The 21,124-nt window shown below is 38.3% G+C and overlaps 1 pseudogene; it reads right to left on the bottom strand.

Moving 5' to 3' along the window:
- Positions 1–8,044: 8,044 nt before the first annotated feature.
- On the bottom strand, positions 8,045–10,220 carry LOC118011703 (annotated as a pseudogene).
- Positions 10,221–21,124: the final 10,904 nt, after the last annotated feature.

The raw sequence follows: 21,124 nt of genomic DNA, 5'->3' as shown, positions 1-21,124 counted from the left end.
AGCTGAATTATGAATTTGGACTGGCAAAGGGTACCAGAAATACAGGGCCAGGGAAAAAGTGCTGAGGTAAAGGAGCATATTGAGAGAGAGAAAGATTGAATAGTGTTCTCTACCAATCATTTGCAATTAGTACTCACTACCTTACTTGTTTTTTCATTGTTTGACCTTATCTTATAATAATTTTAGATTTACAGAAGAGTTGTGAAGTTAATACAGACAGTGCCTATATGCCTTCTTTCCCTTACATTAGCAGCTTACCTAACTATGGTATAGTTATCTAAACTAATAAACTTATATCAGTATAACACTATAAGGTAAATTACAGACTTATTTAGATTTTGCCAATTTTTGCACTAATATATATTTTTCTGTTACATGATCTAGTCCAAGATACCATGTTACATTTAATCATTATGCCTCCTAAGTTTTCTCCAATCTGTGATTTTTATCCCTCATTTTTTTCTTGTTTTTCACAACCTTGCCACTTTTGAAGAGTACTTGTCAGATATATTTGCAGAAGCTATCTCAATTTGGGTTTGTCTGATACTTTCTAATATTAGACTGTTTTCCTTTCTCATCTCATCATATCAGGGAGTACCTAATGTCAACACAATTTGTCACTGGTGATATTAATGTTGATGGCTGAGTTCTGGTGGTTTTTGGCAGGTTTTCCCCTTTGCATACCCTACCTCAATGGTTCTCAACCAGTAGTGGTTTTGTGTCCCTGGAAATACTCAGTAATGTCTGGAGACATATTTGGTTGTTACAGATGGGAGAGGACAGTACTATTGGCATTTAGTAGGTAGAAGTGAGAGATGCTTCTGAACATCTTATATTGCACAGAGTAGCCACTACAGCAGAGAAGAGTGAGGGCTGAGAGACCCTGTTCTACCCATTAGCAGCAACAAACTACTTTCAGCCCATACTCAACAGGAAGTGAAATGAGCTTTACCTTGTAGAAGAATACTAACAAAGAATTTATAAACATATGTGAAAGCCAGCACAGTAATTAAATATTTTGCAGGAGATACTTTGAGGCTATGCAAACTCCTGTTTCTCCTTAATGTACCACCCACTAATTTTAGCATTCATCAGTTGCCTGGAGCAATTATTACTGTGCTGTTCTAATGGTAATTTTCTATTTCCCTCATTGCTTTTGCATTTATTATTTCTGCCTTGCTTTTTAAATTAGCTTTTCATGTAACTATAATTTGAGTATAAAGAATTAGATTTATTTCTTGTGTCACTAGTAGAATTGGCCCCAAATATATTTCCCTGCCTTATTCATTTACATCCTCATTTATTTACTTATTCTTCTATTTATTCAACAAATATTTATTGAGCATTTACTGCATCCTATGCATTGCTGTTCTAGGCCTCGGACATATAGTAGAAAATGAAGTAAGCATAATCCTTGTCACGTGGACCCTACCGTCAAATGAAGGAAGACACTGAACAAGTGCAGAGGTCAGGAAAATGCTTTTACAGAGGCAAATAATAATAATATAAGTCTCTGTGTATCAGCCTCCAGAGATGCAGATCAGGCAGCGAGGGGTGGAGTCTGGGGGTGAGGAGTGGCAAATAGAAAAGCCAGAACAATCATGACAAAGGGGCACTAGATGCAGGTGGCTTAACTAGAACTTATGGGTAGGTGGTTTTAGCTCTGACAGACAGAGAATACTCTAGCATCATAACTACTGAACCTCAGTCTGAGTGCTAAGGGATATCCCAGCCTTCTCAATCCTAGCCCTCTGAGCTGGGCACCATCCCTCAGGATCAGTGCAGAAAGAACTCCTGCTTAAAATCAGACGGTTTCTAGACCCCTTTGTCTCTCAGTGGGTAGGGGCCTGAGGTTGCATCTCCCACTGAGTAATGGATGGACTGGCTTGGCTAAGGGGCCTCCATAATCCCACATTTCAGATAACAGTTGTGCATCATTCATGTAGAAAAGACCACACACACACATCTCAAGCAATGGGATTCATTGGGTATGTGATTTTTTTCCCCATTTAATTCCTTATGAAAAATGCCTCTATATGTGGCACAAGAGTATTCTTTAAAATATATATATCCATACTCTTGTTTTCTCAAACAGGAAACAGAATATTGGGGATTCAAGCATCATCAATATTAAGGTCAATTATTTCGCTCTTCTGTAAATACTGCAGATGGTCTTGTTTGGGCAAAAAGTCCTGAAATATGACCTGGTTCTCTGCTTACTTGCCTCCCACTCCAGGCAGTGGGTTATCTCTTGTGTTATCAATGTGTCTACTAGGGTATGCAGGAAAAATAATTATGTCTATATCTTTCTTTTTAATTTCCTCTTCATCCCTCTCCCTTACCCTCTCTTTCTTCACCCTTTCTCCTATCCTTGCTTATACTATTCAGAAGCATGAAGTAAAAGCACTCATGAGATGATGCAGTTATCCAATCACTAGATTCTGTTGGTTCAGAGCCTGCAACATTAGCACATAAGAGAATGTGTTCCCAGGTTTATGTTGCCTAGACCCGGGGGCTATGGTTAACCAGACCCTGCTAGGTAGCTTTTATTAAGCATCCTCCAAATAAATTATTTTTTATCAACATTTTAGCAAAATCGTGTCAATATGGAAGACTCTGAATTAAAGCATACCAGTCCTTCTGTATAGTTCTTGTTATTTTTCTTAAAGTCTTCCCTAGATATGATATATGGAGTAAAATACATTTCAATCACATCTGGATTATGTTTGCATGTGCTCTGGAGGGAGTGACCAGTTCCCAGATGAAGGCAGAATGTTTTCTCTCCCCAGAAAGTTCCCTTATGCCTCTCCCTGTCAATACTCACTGCCACCCTACCTCCACGGTATGGGTTATTACTTCCCAGCTTCCATCACACTGTACTTGTTGATGTAAAATTCTATAGTGCATACATAATTTATAAAAAAGGAATCAGTGTGTATGACCTCTTGGGTCTGGCTTATTTTGCTCTATACAATAGTCCTCCCCCCACCCCCACCCTTATCCACCGTTTCACTCTTCATGGTTTCAGTTATCTGAGGTCAACCATGGTCCAGAAGCCGAGGATCTTCTCTGATGTGTTGTCAAAAAGTCAGTAGTGGCTTCACCATATATCACAATGCCTACATAATTCACCTCAATTCATTTCATCAGATAGGCATTTTATTATCTTACATAAGCACAAGAAGTATGACTACAAGACAATAAGATATTTTGACAAAGAGAGAGACCACATTCATGTAACTTTTATTGCAGTCCCTAATTTATAAATTAAAATTTATCATAGGCATGCATGTATAGGAAGAAATATAGTATATTCAGGGTTTGGTTCTATCTGCAGTTTCAGGCCTCCATTGGAGGTCTTTGTCTTTGGAAGAATCCCCCATGGACAAGGGGGGCTATGTATAAAGTTTTGAGGGTCAACCCTATTGTTAAGTGTAGCAATCATTTTATTTTGTTTTGTTGTTTAATCATCATTTGATACTCCATTGTATAAATGTGTGACATTTTTTTGGTCCATTCTTTGTTGGACATTTGGTTTATTTTCAGTTTTGATTATTACAGGTTAAACTGCTATGAATGGGCTTATATGTGAATTTTGGTGAACATACACATTCACTTTTGTTGGGTATTGCTATAGCTTGAATTGTGTTTTCCAAAATTCATATTGTCGAAATCCTACCGCACACATGCACATACATGTACATGCTCATGTGTTCATGTACATATGTACCCATACCCACATGCATGCATGCATACATGTTGGCACACATGCACATGCAATTCAGAAACTGGGTTGCTGCATTTATGATTTGTTTAGATAAGGTCATAACTGGAGCAGGGTGGTGCCTAATCCTATATGTCTGGTGTCCTTATTAAAAAAAAAAAAAGGAGGGGTTGGACACAGGTACACAAACAGGGAGAATGACATGAGAAAACTGGAGAACTGCCACAAGCAAGGATCTACCAAACACTAGGACAGAGTCCTGAAGAGCTCCTTCCATTCTGCCTTCAGAGGGAGCATGGTCCTGCTAATAGCTTGATCTTAGACTTCTAGCATCTGGGACTCTGAAACAATACATTTCTGTTTATGCCACCCAATTTATCATACTTTGTTATGACAGCCCTAGAAAACTAATATAGGTATTCATCTAGAAGTAGAATTATGAGAACATGGGGTAAGAATTGGTTAAACTTTATTCAAAACCGTTAGTTTCTCGATGTTATTACACATTTTACAATCTGAAAAGCAGTGTATGAGAGGTTCATCTGACCCATTCCCAACATTTGGATTCTTTAATTTTGGTCAATCCAGTGAGTGTGTAGTGATATACCACAACATGTTTTTTGTTTGTTTGTTTGTTTGTTTTGTCTTGTCTTATTTTTCTTTCATTTCTCTGATAACTAATTAATTCATGTGAACATCTAATCATATGTTTATTAGCCTTACAGATATTTTCTTCTGTGAAGTGTCTGTTCAAGTTCTTTGTTAATTTTTGTATTCAGTTGTACATTTTCATTGATTATTGTACATTTTTACATATTCTTTTTTTAAAAGATTTTATTTATTTATTTGAGAGAGAGAAAAAAACATAAGTTGGGGGAAGGGCACAGGGAAAGGGAGAAGCAGACTCCCCACTGAGCAGGGAGCCCAACACTTGGGGCTTGATCCCAGGGCCCTGAGATGATGACCTGAACCAAAGGCAGATGCTTAACCAACTGAGACATCCAGGTGCCCCCATTTTTACATATTCTGAATAAAAGTTTTGTTAGATGTATTTGTTGCAAACATTTTTTCTCAGTCTATGCTTATATTTTTGCTTTTTAAATGGTGTGCTTGAGAAGTAAATTTTTAAATTTTGATGAAGTAAATTTTATTTTTTCTTCTTTGATTAATGTTTTCCACACTTTTTCTAAGAAATTTTTGCCTACTCCCAAGACCATGAAGACATTTTCTTACGTCTATTTCCAGAATTTTACGGTTTTAACTTCTTTCACAGATAGCTTTAAAGTTAACTTCTGAGGATGGTTGAAGTGTCAAAGTTAGTATTTTTTGACATGGATATCCAGAGACATGAACAGCTGCCATTTAGCCAGGTTGGGTGATGTTGGGCTTGGTGTAAATACTTCTGGGCTTAGAAGGAGGGTGGAAGTGAATTAGGGGCACTAGATCTCAGTTTCAATCAGAAGATCCACTTAAATGTAACCAAATAGTGGATGCAGAAATCAAGCTTATTTTTAAATCAGTGGCAGAGCATCAGTGCCACTTGAAGCATGTGGCTGGATACATCTATGTGTCCTTACTCTTGCCCACTCATAGAGCCTCCACCCTCAAATCAGGGTGCACATGCTGCTGCAGCACACACTCTGCCCTATCCATCCTTCTAGGTTGGATTTGAGATCATGGAGTAGTGAGAATCTGCATCTAAAGTGCCAGATGAAAACAGCCATCTGGGGAAGGGGGTTAGCAATGCAGCTGCATGTGTGCATGTGTGCCAACATGTATGCATGCATGCATGTGGGTATGGGTACATATGTACATGAACACATGAGCATGTGCATGTATGTACATGTATGTGCATGTGTGCTGTGTGTTAATGTGCACATGCACTCTCTAGAATGTGGATCTGGCCATATTGTAGGGCCCACTCCCTTACAACTCCAGAACTCCTCTAGAAAAATGAACTATGTGCCCACCACGAATCCTCAAAATTGACTTTTTCTTATGTATTTTATCTCCTCTTTTTTCCAACATTTTGTTTACTTTCTTTCATTTTATCTTTCAAGTTTTTTGGGGGTGGTGTGGGTGGGAAACTGTATTTTAAAAAAAATCTTACGAGTTTCTTCCTTCCTCTTCCTGTCTTCCTTTCTTTCTTTCTGTCTGCCTTTCTCTCTCTCTCTTCCTTTCTCTCTAGCTCACTCTCTTCCTCCTCCCTTTCTGTCAGACTTCCTTCCTTCCTCCCAACCTTCCTACCTTCCCTCCTTCTTTTCTTCTTAACTCCTTCCTTTTGTCTATCTTATTTCTTTAATAGCTTGTTGCTGTTTTATGGGAGGAATATAATTCCAAACTTCACCAAGGATACTAGACTTCTTGTTTTATATGTTAATTTATTTTCCATTTCCTGAATTACATTTCCTCCACTGTCAGTTTTTGTTACTTTTCTTTTGGCCAGTCAATTATTCAGCAAATATTCATCGAACATCTTCTATGTGCAACCATGGTTTTCTGCCCCTTGGTGTACATCAGTGGTCTTTCCTTAAATGTCTGGTTTCCTTGGTTGTCATGTTTCATTTCATATTTTTTATACATTTTTTTAGATTTTATTTATTTGAGAGAGACAGACAGAGATAGTGAGAGAGAGAGCACAAGTGGGGAGGAGAGGGAGAAGCAGGCTCCCCACAGAGCAGGGAGCCCAATGTGGGACTCGATCCCAGGACCCTGGGATCATGACTTGAGCCGAAGGCAGATGCTTAACCGACTAAGCCACCCAGGCACCCTCATTTCATATTTAAGAGTGAAGAATGGTAAACCTGGTTGGGAGCATGTGAATATGGATAGGGATTGTCCACTGAAGGTCTTTACCTTGAAATGAGCAGGTTGGGGCCCAGCCAGCTTTATTGGGTGGAGGAGGGATCAGGGCCAGATCATTGCATGCTTTTCTCAGGCCTTCTAACAGCCTCATCAGACACTCTAGTTCTCCCCAAGAGTGTTCAATTTTTTTATAACTTTTCACCTTTCTGCCTGGAGAGAGCTTGTCTGGCTACTGAGACTCCTGTGTATTTCTCTTGTTTATGGGTGATGGTGCAGTGATGAGAGCTACTACTCCACACACAAAACTTAATTCTCTATGTTCCTTCCATTAGACCTATAGCCACCAAATGCAAAACCCTTCAGGGTTGAGCAGGGCAGATTGACACCATTCAGCAGTTCCATGTTTCTCCCAAACTGTGAACATTCTTCTATCTTTCCTCTGTCTTGAACTTAGTTAAATTCTCTTTCTCTGCCAGTGTCTTCTTGCATCTTCTTGCTTTGCTATCATTTAAATGAAATCTCAAGAAGGAGAAGATATAAATGCATGTACTCAGTCTACGATTTGAAACTAAAAGTCTGATTGGGACTTTCTGTATGTGTAGGTTAAGTGGAGAAGAACCAATATTTTCATAATGTAGAGCTTTCCCAATCAAAAGCATTGTATGGCTTTCTGTTTGTTCAGATTTTTTAATCTTTGGTACAATTTTTTTTATTATCTTGATATATGTATGAGGTTTGTTTTTCACATGTCTTTGTTTTCACTAATGTGAATGGGGAATATTTTTTTCTAGAGAATTTTATTATTGGTTTGTGATGCCACATCATAAATTTCATTACTAGTTTTTGTTAATTTTGATTTAACATCTTTAATTGAACTCATGTTAGTTCACTAATTTTTCAACTGAATACCTTGTATGTTAAAATAAACTACCTTACTATCTGCAAAAGAAAAAAAGAGACAGTTTTGATTTTTCCTTTCTAATATTAAATTTTGGTTAGTTGGCTGATTATATTAGCAAGAGCTTTCAGTACAATAAGAATTAGTAGCAATGAATGAATGAATGAGAGTAGAAGAACAAATTCTTACCTTAAAACTGTCTCATGGGAATACCCTGGTATTTGGTTACTAATTATGATGTTTCCTTAGATTTCTTGGAGAAAATGTTTATCAGTTTATTCCTGGCTTACCTGTAGTTTAGGGTTTGTTGTTCTTTTCAGATAATGTAGGTTGAATTTTGGTAGTTATTTTTCACCTTTTATCATATGCTTGTGTTTTCTCTTTTTATTTTTTCTCAATCTTAAATACAGTTTTATTTAAGACATTGTTTTTCCACTTACAGCCCAGTGTTTATAAAGTGCAATGTTTATTTCCTTTCCCTGTGCATATATTCCATATTAAAATATAAAGAATGTCCAGTTTATTTACTATAGCAGCTCAACTTTAAAAGTGCCATGGAATTTGCTACAAATTTGGGTCCTTCAAATGTTTTGTATGGAAGAATGTTAGGCCTTTTCTCAGGTTGGCTTATTCAACCTCTTCAATGGTGGGCCAGAAGAGGCACCACCAGATGGAGGAGCTCCATCACCAGGGAAGTCCCCAGGCATTCCTCCTGACATGCCTGCTGCACTCTGGTACAGTTTGGTAATGATGGGGTTGCAGACTTTCTCCAACTCTTTCTGCTCATGTTCAAATTCTTCCTTCTCTGGAACTGGTTCTTATCAAGCCAGTTGATGATTTCATTACACAAGTCAAGAATCTTTTGTCTTCACCATGGATCTTGCCCTGAAGTTGCCTCTTTTCATCTTCAAGATCTGCTTTCATGTTGAATGCATAAGATTCAAGTGAAATCTTGGAAGACACCTTGTCCTGCTGCTTCTCCTTTTCAGCTCAATGTCTTCCTTGCTCAAGTGGCCCTTGTCGTTAGTGATGGGAAACTTGTTCTTTTTTCCTGTACTCTTATCCACAGCAGAGACACTGAGGATGCAATTAGCATCAATATCAAAAGTGACTTCAATCTGAGGAATGCCTTGCCAGGTAGGTTGTTATCCTTCGTCATAACATGCTTACCTTCATAACCTAAATGAGCACACCAGGCGGGTCATCAGAGTAGGTAGTGAAGGTCTGCATCTGTTTGGTAGAAATGGTAGTATTGTACTGGATAAAGACAGTCATGATTCCTCCAGCACTTTCAAAGCTAAGAGAAAACTGAGTGATATCCAACAGCAGCAAATGAACATTTTCAGATTTGTCTCCAGAAAGGATGGTGCTTGGATAGCTGCACCATTAGGAATAGCCTCATCAGGGTTGATGCTTTTATTCAGTTCTTTTCCACTGAAGAAGTCTTACAGAAGTTTCTGAATCTTGGGGATAGGGGTAGGACCACCCACCAGGACAATATTGTGGATCTGACATTTATATAGCTTGGCATCCTGAAGTGTTTTCTCTATAGGGTGCAGGGTGCCACAGAACAGGTCAGCATTTAATTCCTCAAATCAGGCATGAATAATAAGATATAGAAGTTGATTCCTTCATACAGAGAATCAATCTCAATACTGGCCTGGGTGCTAGAAGAAAGTGTATGCTTAGCATGTTCGCAAGCAGTATGGAGGTGTCAGACTGCCTTCTTGTTCTCGCCAATGTCTTTCTTATGTTGCACTTGAACTCTGCAATAAAATGGTTGACCATTAAGTAATCAAAGTCTTCTCCACCTAAGTTGGTGTCTCCCGGTGTAGATTTGACCTCAAAGATCCCATCTTTTTTTTTTTTAATTTAATTTAATTTTAGTATGTTATGTTAGTCACCATACAATATATCATTAATTTTTGATGTAGTGATCCACGAAGGCACGTACTGCATGAAGCACTGGGTGTTATATGAAAACAATGAATTGTGGATCACTACATCAAAGATCCCATCTTTTTTTTTTTTAAAGATTTTATTTATTTATTTGAGAGAGAGAGAATGAGAGAGAGAGAACACCTGAGAGGGGATAGGGTCAGAGGACGAAGCAGACTCCCTGCCGAGCAGGAAGCCCGATGCGGGACTCGATCCAGGGACTCCAGGATCATGACCTGAGCCGAAGGCAGTCACTTAACCAACTGAGCCACCCAGACACCCAAAGATCCCATCTTTAATAGTGAAGATTGACATATCAAAAGTGCCACATCCTAAGTCAAAAATAAGCACATTCTTTTCAGCTTCAACCTTTTTGTCTAAATCATAAGCAGTAGCAGCAGCAGTTGGCTCATTGGTGATTCTAAGTACATTAAGACAGCAATAATTCCAGCATCTTTGGTAGCCTGACACTGAGAGTCATTAAAGTAAGCAGGTATTGTAACAACTGCTTTGGTAACAGTCTTCCCACGGTAAGCCTCTGTGATTTCCTTCATCTTTGTCAAAACCATAGGGGACACCTCCTCTGAATAGAAACTTTTTGTTTCTCCCTTGTATTCTACTTGAATTTTGGGCCTGCCATCATCACTCACCCCATGAAGGGCCAATGCTCCATATCAGATTGGACAACAGCATTGTCAAGTCTACATCCAATCAGGTATTCAGCATCAAAAACTGTGTCAGTGGGGCTCATTGCAACTTGGTTCTTTGCAGCATCACCAATCAATTGTTCAGTTTCAAAGGAGACATAACTTGGGGTAGTTCAGTTTCCCTGGTCATTAGCAATTATTTTCACTTTCCTGTTCTGGAAAACACCCACATGGTAAGTGGTGCCAAGATCAGTGCTTTAGACACAGTTGCTTCCATGTGGGCCTCGCATGGCTTGTGAAGAAAACAGTAATCTGGAGAGCTAGCGCTGTGTTCAGTGAAGGTTTTCTCTTTTTAATTTGCAGAATTGTACTTCTAGTCTATAATCTTTACAATATTTTCAAAGTTTAATCAGTCTCTTCAAGTTTTCTATTTCTCTTGGAGCTGCTTTTAATCATTTCTCCCCCTAGGGAGGACATCCATTTTCTGTAGGTTTTCAAATTTATATATAAAGCCATTTATATTTTGTATTTCCTTATGGTTTATTGCCTCTGTATTATTTGCTTCCTTTCTCAATCCCAATATTTAAATTTAGTCTTTCTTCTCAATCTTTATTGGATCACAATTGCTAATTTCATTTTCTTGATCTTCACAGAACCTGATTTTGGCTTTATTGATCAAATAGTATTATTTTTCTATTATTGTTTTTTTACGGTATTAAATTATATTTGTTTACTTTTGATTTTTTTTATTAGTTTCTGGTGTGTCTTAGTTATTTTACTTTTGGTCTTCTTGTTTTCCCCTGGGTATTCCTTTAAGGAAGCTTGCAGGTTCTGACCTTCCCAGCAGGACCTAAGGAGGGAGCCCCAGGTTTTCTCACCAGTTCTCATCAGATGTGGGGCAGAAGGCAAAGGGGTAGAAAGTACACCATTTGGAAGCTGTCATCACAGAGTTGGGCTTGTTAGTATACATGTGTAGATATTTGTGTCTCTGGGAAAATGCCAAGTCGGGCAGTTGTTTATTATGTTTAGTTTTTTAAGACACTAAGTATAAACTCTTCCAGAGCAGCTATAACATTTCACATTCCAACCAGCAGTATATGAGAAATACAGTTTCTTTACAACCTCGTCAGTATTCATTATTGCCACTCTGTTTTATTTTAGTTGTTCTAATAGATGTTTACTGACATGTCATTGTGATCTTAATTTGCATTTCCCTAATGGCTATGAGGTTGAACATCTTCTCCTGTGTTTATTTGTCATCTGAATATTCCCTTTAGTGAAATGTCTTTAAATATATTTTGCTTATTTTCTAATTGGATAGGTTATTTCTTTAATGTTCAGTTTTTTCATATATTTTCCTTCTTTTTTATTAATTTTTATTGTTATGTTAATCACCATACATTACATCATTAGTTTTTGATGTAGTGTTCCATGGTTCATTGTTTGTGTATAACACCCAGTGCTCCATGCAGAACGTGCCCTCCTTAATACCCATCACCAGGCTAACCCATCCTCCCACCCCCCTCTGCTCTAGACCCTCAGTTTGTTTTTCAGAGTCCATCATCTCTCATAGTTCAACTCCCCCTCCGATTTCCCCCCCTTCACTTTTCCCCTCCTACTATCTTCTTCTTCATTTTTTTTTTTAAACATATATTGTATTCTTTGTTTCAGAGGTACAGGTGTGTGATTCAACAGTCTTGCACACTTCACAGCGCTCACCATAGCACATACCCTCCCCAATGTCTATCGCCCAGCCACCCCGTCCCTCCCACTCACCCCCCACTCCAGCAACCCTCAGTTTGTTTCCTGAGATTAGGAATTCCTCATATCATTGAGGTCATATGATACATATCTGTCTCTGATTGACTTATTTCGCTCAGCATAATACTCTCCAGTTCCATCCACATCGTTGCAAATGGAAAGATCTCATTCCTTTTGATGGCCGCATAATAGTCCATTGTATATATATATACCACATCTTTTTTATCCATTCATCTATTGTTGCACATCTGGGCTCTTTCCACAGTTTGGCTATTGTGGACATTGCTGCTATAAATATTGGGGTACACATACCAATTCGGATCCCTACATTTGTATCTTTGGGGTAAATACCCAGTAGTACAATTGCTGGATCCTATGGTAGCTCTATTTTAAACTTTTTGAAGAACCTCCATACTGTTTTCCAGAGTGGCTGCACCAGCTTGCATTCCCGCCAACAGTATAGGACGGTTCCCCTTTCTCCACATCCCCGCCAACATCTGTCATTTCCTGACTTGTTAATTTTACCCATTCTGACTGGTGTGAGGTGAGATCTCATTGAGGTTTTGATTTGGATTTCCCTGATGCTGAGCGAATTTGAGCACTTTTTCATGTGTCTGTTGGCCATTTGGACGTCTTCTTTGGAAAAATGCCTGTTCTGGGGTGCCTGGGTGGCTCAGTCATTAAGCGTCTGCCTTCGGCTCAGGTCATGATCCCAGGGTCCTGGGATTGAGCCCCGCATCGGGCTCCCTGCTCAGCGGGAAGCCTGCATCTCCCTCTCCCACTCCCTCTGCTTGTGTTCCCTCTCTCGCTGTGTCTCTCTCTGTCAAATAAATAAATAAAATCTTTAGAAAAAAAAAGAAAAATGTCTGTTCTGTCTTCTGCCCATTTCTTGATTGGATCATTTATCCTTTGGGTGTTGAGTTTAAGAAGTTCTTTATAGATTTTGGATACTAGCCCTTTATCTGATATGTCATTTGCAAATATCTTCTCCCATTCTGTCGCTTGTCTTTTGGTTTTGTTGACTGTTTCTTTTGCTGTGCAAAAGGTTTTTATCTTGGTGAAATCCCAATAGTTCATTTTTGCCCTTGCTTCCCTTGCCTTTGACGATGTTTCTAGGAAGAAGTTGCTGTGGCTGAGGTCGAAGAAGTTGCTGCCTGTGTTCTCCTGTAGGATTTTCATGGACTCCTGTCTCACACTGAGGTCTTTCAACCATTTTGAGTCTATTTTTGTGTGAGGTGTAAGGAAACGGTCCAGTTTCATTCTTCTGCATGGGGCTGTCCAATTTTGCCAACACCATTTCTTGAAGAGACTGTCTTTTTTCCATTGGACATTCTTTCCTCCTTTGTTGAAGATTAGTTGACCATAGAGTTGAGGGTCCATTTCTGGGTTCTCTATTCTGTTCCATTGATCTATGTGTCTGTTTTTGTGCCAGTACCATACTGTCTTGATGATGACAGCTTTGTAATAGAGCTTGAAGTCCGGAATTGTGATGCTGCCAGCTTTGCTTTGCTTTTTTAACATTCCTCCAGCTATTCGGTATCTTTTCTGGTTCCATACAAATTTTAGGATTATTTATTTCTTTGAAAAAAGTGGATGGTATTTTGATGGGGATTGCATTGATGTGTAGATTGCTCTAGATAGTGCTGACATCTTCACAATATTCGTTCTTCCAATCCATGAGCATGGAACGTTTTTCCATTTCTTTGTGTCTTCCTCGATTTCTTTCATGAGTATTCTATAGTTTTCTGAGTACAGATTCCTTGCCTCTTTGGTTAGATTTATTCCTAGGTATCTTATGGTTTTGGGTGCAGTTGTAAATGGGATCGACTCCTTCATTTCTCTTTCTTCTGTGTTGTTGTTGGTGTATAGGAATGCCACTGATTTCTGTGCATTGATTTTATATCCTGCCACTTGACTGAATTCCTGTATGAGTTCTAGCAGTTTTGGAATGGAATCTTTTGGGTTTTCCACATAAAGTATCATATCATCTGCAAAGAGTGAGAGTTTGACTTCTTCTTTGCCGATTTGGATACCTTTGATTTCTTTTTGTTGTCTGATTGCTGTGGCTAGGACTTCTAATACTATGTTGAATAACAGTAGTGATAGTGGACCTCCCTGCCGCATTCCTGACCTTAGAGGGAAAGCTCTCAGTTTTTCCCCATTGAGAATGATATTTGCTGTGGGTTTTTCATAGATGGCTTTTATGATATTGAGCTATGTACCCTCTCTCCCTACACTGTGAAGAGTTTTGATCAAGAAAGGATGCTGTACTTTGTCAAAAGCTTTTTCTGCATCTATTGAGAGGATCATATGGTTCTTGTTCTTTCTTTTATTAATGTACTGTATCACACTGCAATGTTGAACCAACCTTGCAGCTCAGGCATAAATCCCACTTGGTCATGGTGAATAATCCTTTTAATATACTGTTGGATCCTATAGGCTAATACTTTGGTGAGAATTTTTGCATCCATGTTCATCAAGGATATTGGTCTGTAATTCTCCTTTTTGATGGGGTCTTTTGTTTGGGGATCAAGGTAATGGTGGCCTCATAAAATGAGTTTGGAAGTTTTCCTTCCATTTCTATTTTTTGGAACAGTTTCAGAAGAATAGGTATTAATTCTTCTTGAAATGTTTGGTAGAATTCCCCTGGCAAGCCATCTAGCCCTGGACTTTTGTTTGTTGGGGGATTTTTTATTATTGCTCCAATTACCTTAGCGGTTAAAGGTCTGTTCAGGTTTTCTATTTCTTCCTGGTTAAGTTTTCTTAGTTGATACACCTCTAGGAATGCATCCATTTTGTCCAGGTTATCTAATTTGCTGGCATAGAGTTGCTCATAATATGTTCTTATAATTGTTTGTATTTCTTTGCTGTTGGTTGTGATCTCTCCTCTTTCATTCATGATTTTATTTATTTGGGTCCTTTCTCTTTCTTTTTGATAAGTCTGGCCAGGGGTTTATCAATCTTGTTAATTCTTTCAAAGAACCAGCTCCTAGATTTGTTGATCTGTTCTACTATTCTTTTGGTTTCACTTTCATTGATTTCTGCTCTGATCTTTATTATTTCTCTTCTCCCGCTGGGTTTAGGATTTATATGCTCTTCTTTCTCCAGCTCCTTTAGGTGTAGGGTTAGGTTGTGTATTTGAGACCTTTCTTGTTTCTTGAGAAAGGTCTGTATTGCTATATACTTTCCTCTTACGACTGCCTTTGCTGCATCCCAAACATTTTGAATAGTTGTGTTTTCATTTTCATTGGTTTCCATGAATTTTTTAATTCTTCTTTAATTTCCTGGTTGACCTATTCATTCTTTAGTAGGATGCTCTTTAGCCTCTATGTATTTGAGTTCTTTCTGACTTTCCTCTTGTGATTGAGTTCTAGTTTCAAAGCATTGTGGTCTGAAAATAGGCACTGAATGATCCCAATCTTTTGGTACTGGTTGAACCCTGATTTGTGACCTAGGATGTGATCTCTTCTGGAGAATGTTCCATGGGCAATAGAGAAGAATGTGTATTCTATTGCTTTGGGATGGAGTGGTCTAAATATGTCTGTGAAGTCCATTTGGTCCAGTGTGTCATTTAAAGTCTTTATTTCCTTGTTAATCTTTTGCTTAGATGATCTGTCCATTTCAGTGAGGGGGGCTGTTAAAGTCCCCCACTATTATTGTATTGTTGTTGATGTGTTTCTTTGCTTTTAATTGGCTTATATACATGGCTGCTCCCATGTTAGGGGGATGGATATTTACAGTTATTAGATCTTCTTGTTGGATAGACCCTTTAAGTAGGATATAGTGTCCTTCCTCAACTCTTATTACAGTCTTTGGTTTAAAATCTAATTTGTCTGATATAAGGATTGCCACCCCAGCTTTCTTTTGGTGTCCATTAGCATGGCAAATGGTTTTGCATGCCCTCACTTTCAATCTGGGGGTGTCTTTGGTTCTAAAATGAGTCTCTTGAAGGCAGCATATCAATGGGTCATGAGTTTTAATCCAATCTGATAGCCTGTGTCTTTTGATTGGGGCATTTAGCCCATTTATATTCAGGGTAACTATGGAAAGATAGGAATTTAGTGCCATTGTATTACCTGGAAGGTCACTGTTACTGTATATTGTCTGTGTTCCTTTCTGGTCTATGTTGCTTTTAGGCTCTGTCTTTGCTTAGAGGACCCCTTTCAAGATTTCTTGTAGGTTGGTTTCGTGTTTGCAAATTCCTTTAGTTTTTGTTTGTCCTAAGCTTTTTATCTCTCCTTCTATTTTCAATGACTGCTGAACTGGATATAGTATTCTTGGCTGCATATTTTTGTCATTTAGTGCTCTGAATAGATCCTGCCAGTCCTTTCTGGCCTGCCAGGTCTCTGTGGATAGGTCTGTGGCCAGTCAAATGTTTCTACCATTGTAGGTTACAGTCTCTTCTCCTGAGCTGCTTTCAGGATTTTCTTTTTGTCTCTGAGACTCGTAAGTTTTCCTATTAGATGTCGGGGTGTTGACCTATTTTTATTGATTTTGAGGGAGGTTCTCTGTGCCTCCTTGATTTTGATGCCTGTTTCCTTCCCCAAATTAGGGAAGTTCTCTGCTATAATTTGCTCCAATATACCTTCTGCCCCTCTCTGTCTTTCTTATTCTTCTGGGATCCCAATTATGCTAATGTTGTTTCGTTTTATGCTATTGCTTATCTCTCAAATTCTGCCCTCGTGATCCAGTAGTTGTTTATCTCTCTTTTTCTCAGCTTCTTTATTTTCCATCATTTGGTCTTCTATATCACTGATTCTCTCTTCTGCCTCATTTATCCTAGCAGTTAGAGCTTCCATTTTTGATTGCACCTCATTAATAGCCTTTTTGATTTTGACTTGGTTAAATTTTAGTTCTTTTATTTCTCCAGAAAGGGTTTCTCTAATAACTTCCATGCTTTTTTCAAGCCCAGCTAGTATCTTTAAAATCATCATTCTGAACTCTAGTTCTGACATTGCAGGAATTTCCATATTGATTAGGTCCCTGGCAGTCCGGAGTGCCTCTTGTATTTTTTGTTGAAGTGTTTTTTCCGTCTTGTCATTTTGTCCAGAGGAAAATAGATGAATGAGAGAACAAAATGCTAACAGGGTGACAACGTCCCCAGAAAATATACTCTAAACAAATCAGAAAAGACCAGAAACTGGGGGAAAAGAAATGGAAAGAAAGAAAAAGAAAAAGCAAAAAAAAAAAAAAAAAGAAAAAGAAAAAGAAAAAGATAAAAGCAATCAAAAACAGAACAAAACAAATAAAACAGAATATGATCAAATATGATCAGGCTGGTGCATAGATCAGTGCCACATACTAGATTTGGGGTTTATTTTGGTCTGTTAGAAGAAAGTGCCTCCCAAAATTTTAAAGAAAGAAAAACATATATGTACAAAAATATGGGTTAATATGATGAAGGGATGGAATATGTCTGTAAAGATGAAAATTATAAAAGATTTTATAGAAGGAATTGATAAGAAGTTGGTTGAAAAAGGAAAGAAGAGGATTTAAAAAAAAAGACAAAAGAAGGGAGAGAATGCGATCAGGCAGGAGACTAGGACAAAGCCATACACTAGAGATTTAGGGTATATTTTGATCTGTTAGAAGAAACTGCATCTCAAAATTTTAACGAGAGAACCATATGTATATATATATGCCAAAAATAAGGGTAACTACTATGAGGGGATAGAATATGACTCTAAAAATGAAAAATAAAAAGTGTTTTTTAAAAAAGGGATCGATAAGGGGCGCCTGGGTGGCTCAGTTGGTTAAGCGACTGCCTTCAGCTCAGTTCATGATCCTGGAGTTCCTGGATCAAGTCCCACATCGGGCTTCCTGCTCGGCAGGGAGTCTGCTTCTCCCTCTGACCCTTCCGACACTCCCCCCTCTCATGCTCTCTCTCTCTCAGTTTCTCTCTCTCAAATAAATAAATAAAATCTTAAAAAAAAAAGGTATTGATAAGATGTTGGTTGAAAAAGGGAAAAAGTAAATTTCCAAAAAAAAAGTGAAAAAAAAATTAACTTTGAAAGCCTAAAGAATCATGATAAAAAGGACATGATTTCTATGTGCAGTATTTCCCTAGGGCTGGCGTTCTGCCGTTCTCATTGATTGGTAAACTTGGTCTTGGCTGGCTGTTCTTGCTGATCTTCTGGAGGAGGGGCTTGTTTCTGTGGTTCCCACATGTCTTTGCTGGAGGCGGAATTGTCTTGCCCTTGCCATTCTGGGCTATGTAATCTGCTCTGGTTTGCTCTTGGGAGCTTTTGTTCCCTGCAAGCTTTCCATGCAGCTTTGGAGGATGAGAGTGGAAATGGTGGCCTGCCAATCTCCGCCCTGGAGGAACCGAGAATTCAGGGCCCCACTCCTCAGTGCACCCCCAGAGAAAAGCAGTCACTCACTCCCATCTCCCCAGTCTCCGGCCACACTCCGTGCTCACCTGGCCTGTGACCAAGCGTTTCTATCTCTGGCACATGACCCTGTGTGGAGTCTCTAAACCAAGCAGATCCCTGCAGTGTGCTCCCGCACCACTCCTCCCAGGGGAGGAAGGGAGTCTCCCCAGATCTGCCACTTGTTGTGTCCCTGTTGGAGGTGCAGTGGCCTGACAGTGCCATGGATCACAGTTTATGGCAACCCCAAGCTGAGAGCCCACTCCTCGGCTCCGTCTCTGCAGCCGGCTTCCCCGCTCCAATACCTGGGAGCTCTGCTGCACTCAGGCACCCCCAGTCATTCTGTGACCCCGAGTGTCCTGAGACCACACTGTCCCACGAGGGTTCCACCCCCCGCTTAGCCACTGGAGCGACTTCCCTCAGCGGAGCCAACTTGTAAAAGTTCCAATTTTGTGCTCTGCTGCTCTGTCACTTGCCAGAAGTGGCTGACTGGGGCCCCCTCCCCCTGCCATCTATCCTCCCGAATATCGCCTCAGATTCACTTCTCCGCACATCCTATCTTCCAGAAAGTGGTTGCTTTTCTGTTCAGAGAGTTGTTGCTATTCTTTTCTTCGATCTCCTGTTGAGTTCATAGGTGTTCAGAATGATTTGATCCCTATCCAGATGAATTCCTGGGACCAAAGGAAATCCAGGTCTCCTACTCCTCCGCCATCTTGCTCCTCTCATTTATTTTCTATCTAAATCCTTCTCCAGGTATGTGCTTTGCAAATATTCACACCTAGTCTGTAGCTGGTCTTTTCATCCTCTTATTGGCATTGTTCACAGTGGAAAAGTTTTAATTTTGATGAAGTACATTTGATATGAACAAAGACATCTCTATTTATTTGATTTTGTTTGTTTTTTCATAAGCATTTTATAGTTTTCAGGATACAAATCCTGCCTGTGTTTTGATAGATTTACACCTAAATATTTCCTTCTTTTTCTAATCAACTATAAATTATATTTTTAATTTTAGTTTCAATATGTTAATTGCAAGTTTAAAAATATAGTTAATTTTTATAAAGTTTTAAGTTCCATTTAGTTATTAGTTTCAGGTGTACAATTTAGTGATTCAACACTTCCATACATCACCCAGTGCTCACCTGGACAAGTACACTCCTTAATCCCCATCACCTATTTTACCCATCCCCCACTCACCTCTCCTCTGGTAACCATCAGTGTGTTTTCTATAGTGAGTTTGTTTCTTCATTTGCCTCTCTCTTTTTTCTGCTTTGCTTCTTTGTTTTGTTTCTTAAATTCCACATGAGTGAAGTCATATGATATTTGTATTTATCTGAATTATTTCCTATTGTATGGAACCACAAAAGACCTTGAATAGCCAAAGCAATCTTGAAAAAAAAAAAAAAAAGCACAGCTGGAAGCATCACAATTCCAGACTTCAAGTAGTATTACAAAGCTATAGTCATCAAAACAGCATGGTAGTGGCACAAAAAATAGACACATAGGTCAATAGAACAGAATAGAAAACCCAGAAATAAACTCACAAGTATGTGGTCAATTAATCTTCAACCAAACAGGAAACAATATACAGTGGGAACAAGATAGTCTCTTTAACAAATGGTACTGAGAAAACTGGACAACAACATGTGGAAGAATTATGTGTAAGAATGTGTAAGAACTTTCTTACACACAGATAAAAGTAAATTCAAAATTGATGAAAGACCTAAATGTGAGACAGGACACCATCAAAATCCTAAGAAGCACAAAGGCAGTAACTTCTTTGACATTGGCCATTACAATTTCTTTCTAGGTATATTTCCTTAAGCAAGAGAAACAAAAGCAAAAATAAACTATTTGAACTTCATCAAAATATAGTTAATTTTTATATGTTAATCTTGTGCTCATTTATTAGTTTGAGTTTTGTTTGTAGAATCATTGGGATTTTCTGCATAGACTGGCTTGTCTGCAAATAGAAACAGTTTAATTTTTTTTCCAAACTATATGTCTTTCATTTCCTTTTCCTGTTTTGTGCTGTTTGGAACTCCCAATACTGTGTTGAATTACAATAGTGAGAGAAGGGATCCTTGCCTTTTGCTCAATTTAAGGAGGAAAGCACATTCAGTCTTTCACCACTAAATATGATATAAATTGTAGTTTTTCTACAGATGATCTTCATTAAGTTGAGGCTGTTTCCCCTCTACTTCTAGTTTGCTGAGAATTTAAAAATCATAAATGGTTGTTAGATTTTGTAAAATATTCTCTTATTCACCAAATGATATTATTAAATACTTTCTCTTCAGCTTGCTGACATAGGGGATTGCACTGCTTGATTTTTGAATGCTTGAACCAGCTTCATATACTTGGAATAAAACCCAGCTGGTCACATGTATTATATTTCTCACACGTGTTGATTTGGTTTTCTAATATTTTGTTGAGGAATTTTGCACATGAGTTCAAGAGAAATATTGGTGCATATTTTTATTTTTTTGTACTGCCTGTCTGGTTTTGCTACCAGTAAAGTATTGTTTCAATAAAATAAGTTGGGGAGTGATACCTCTTATTCTTTTCAAGAAAAGATTTACCTTAAAATTAGTGTTAATAGTTTAAATGTTTGGTATACTTGGCCTTAAAAACCATAAAGGTCAAGAGGTTTTTTTTTTTTTTTTTTGCCCTAGAAAAATATTTTCCTTATAAATTCAATTTTATTGATAATTTAAAAGCTATACAAATTATTTATTTCATTTTGGGTGAGTTGTGATAGTTTGAGTTAGATTTTGAAGAATTGGTCCATTTCACCTAAATTATCAAATTTATGTGTATAGAATTCTTCATGGTATTCCATGATTATCATTTTGAAGTCTTCAGAATCTTTAGAAATGCCACCAGTTTCATTCCTGATATTGGTGATAAGTGTGGTTTTTCTTTTTATTGTTATGCTTGCTAGCAGTTGTCAATTTTATTGATCTTTTTAAAGAACCAAACT

This window comes from Mirounga leonina, unplaced genomic scaffold (assembly GCF_011800145.1).
Source record: "Mirounga leonina isolate KUSES-001 unplaced genomic scaffold, KU_Mleo_1.0 Mir_151, whole genome shotgun sequence".
Taxonomy (NCBI): domain Eukaryota; kingdom Metazoa; phylum Chordata; class Mammalia; order Carnivora; family Phocidae; genus Mirounga; species Mirounga leonina.
Note: the sequence above shows the minus strand (reverse complement) of the source record. Positions and strands in the feature narration are given on the sequence as shown.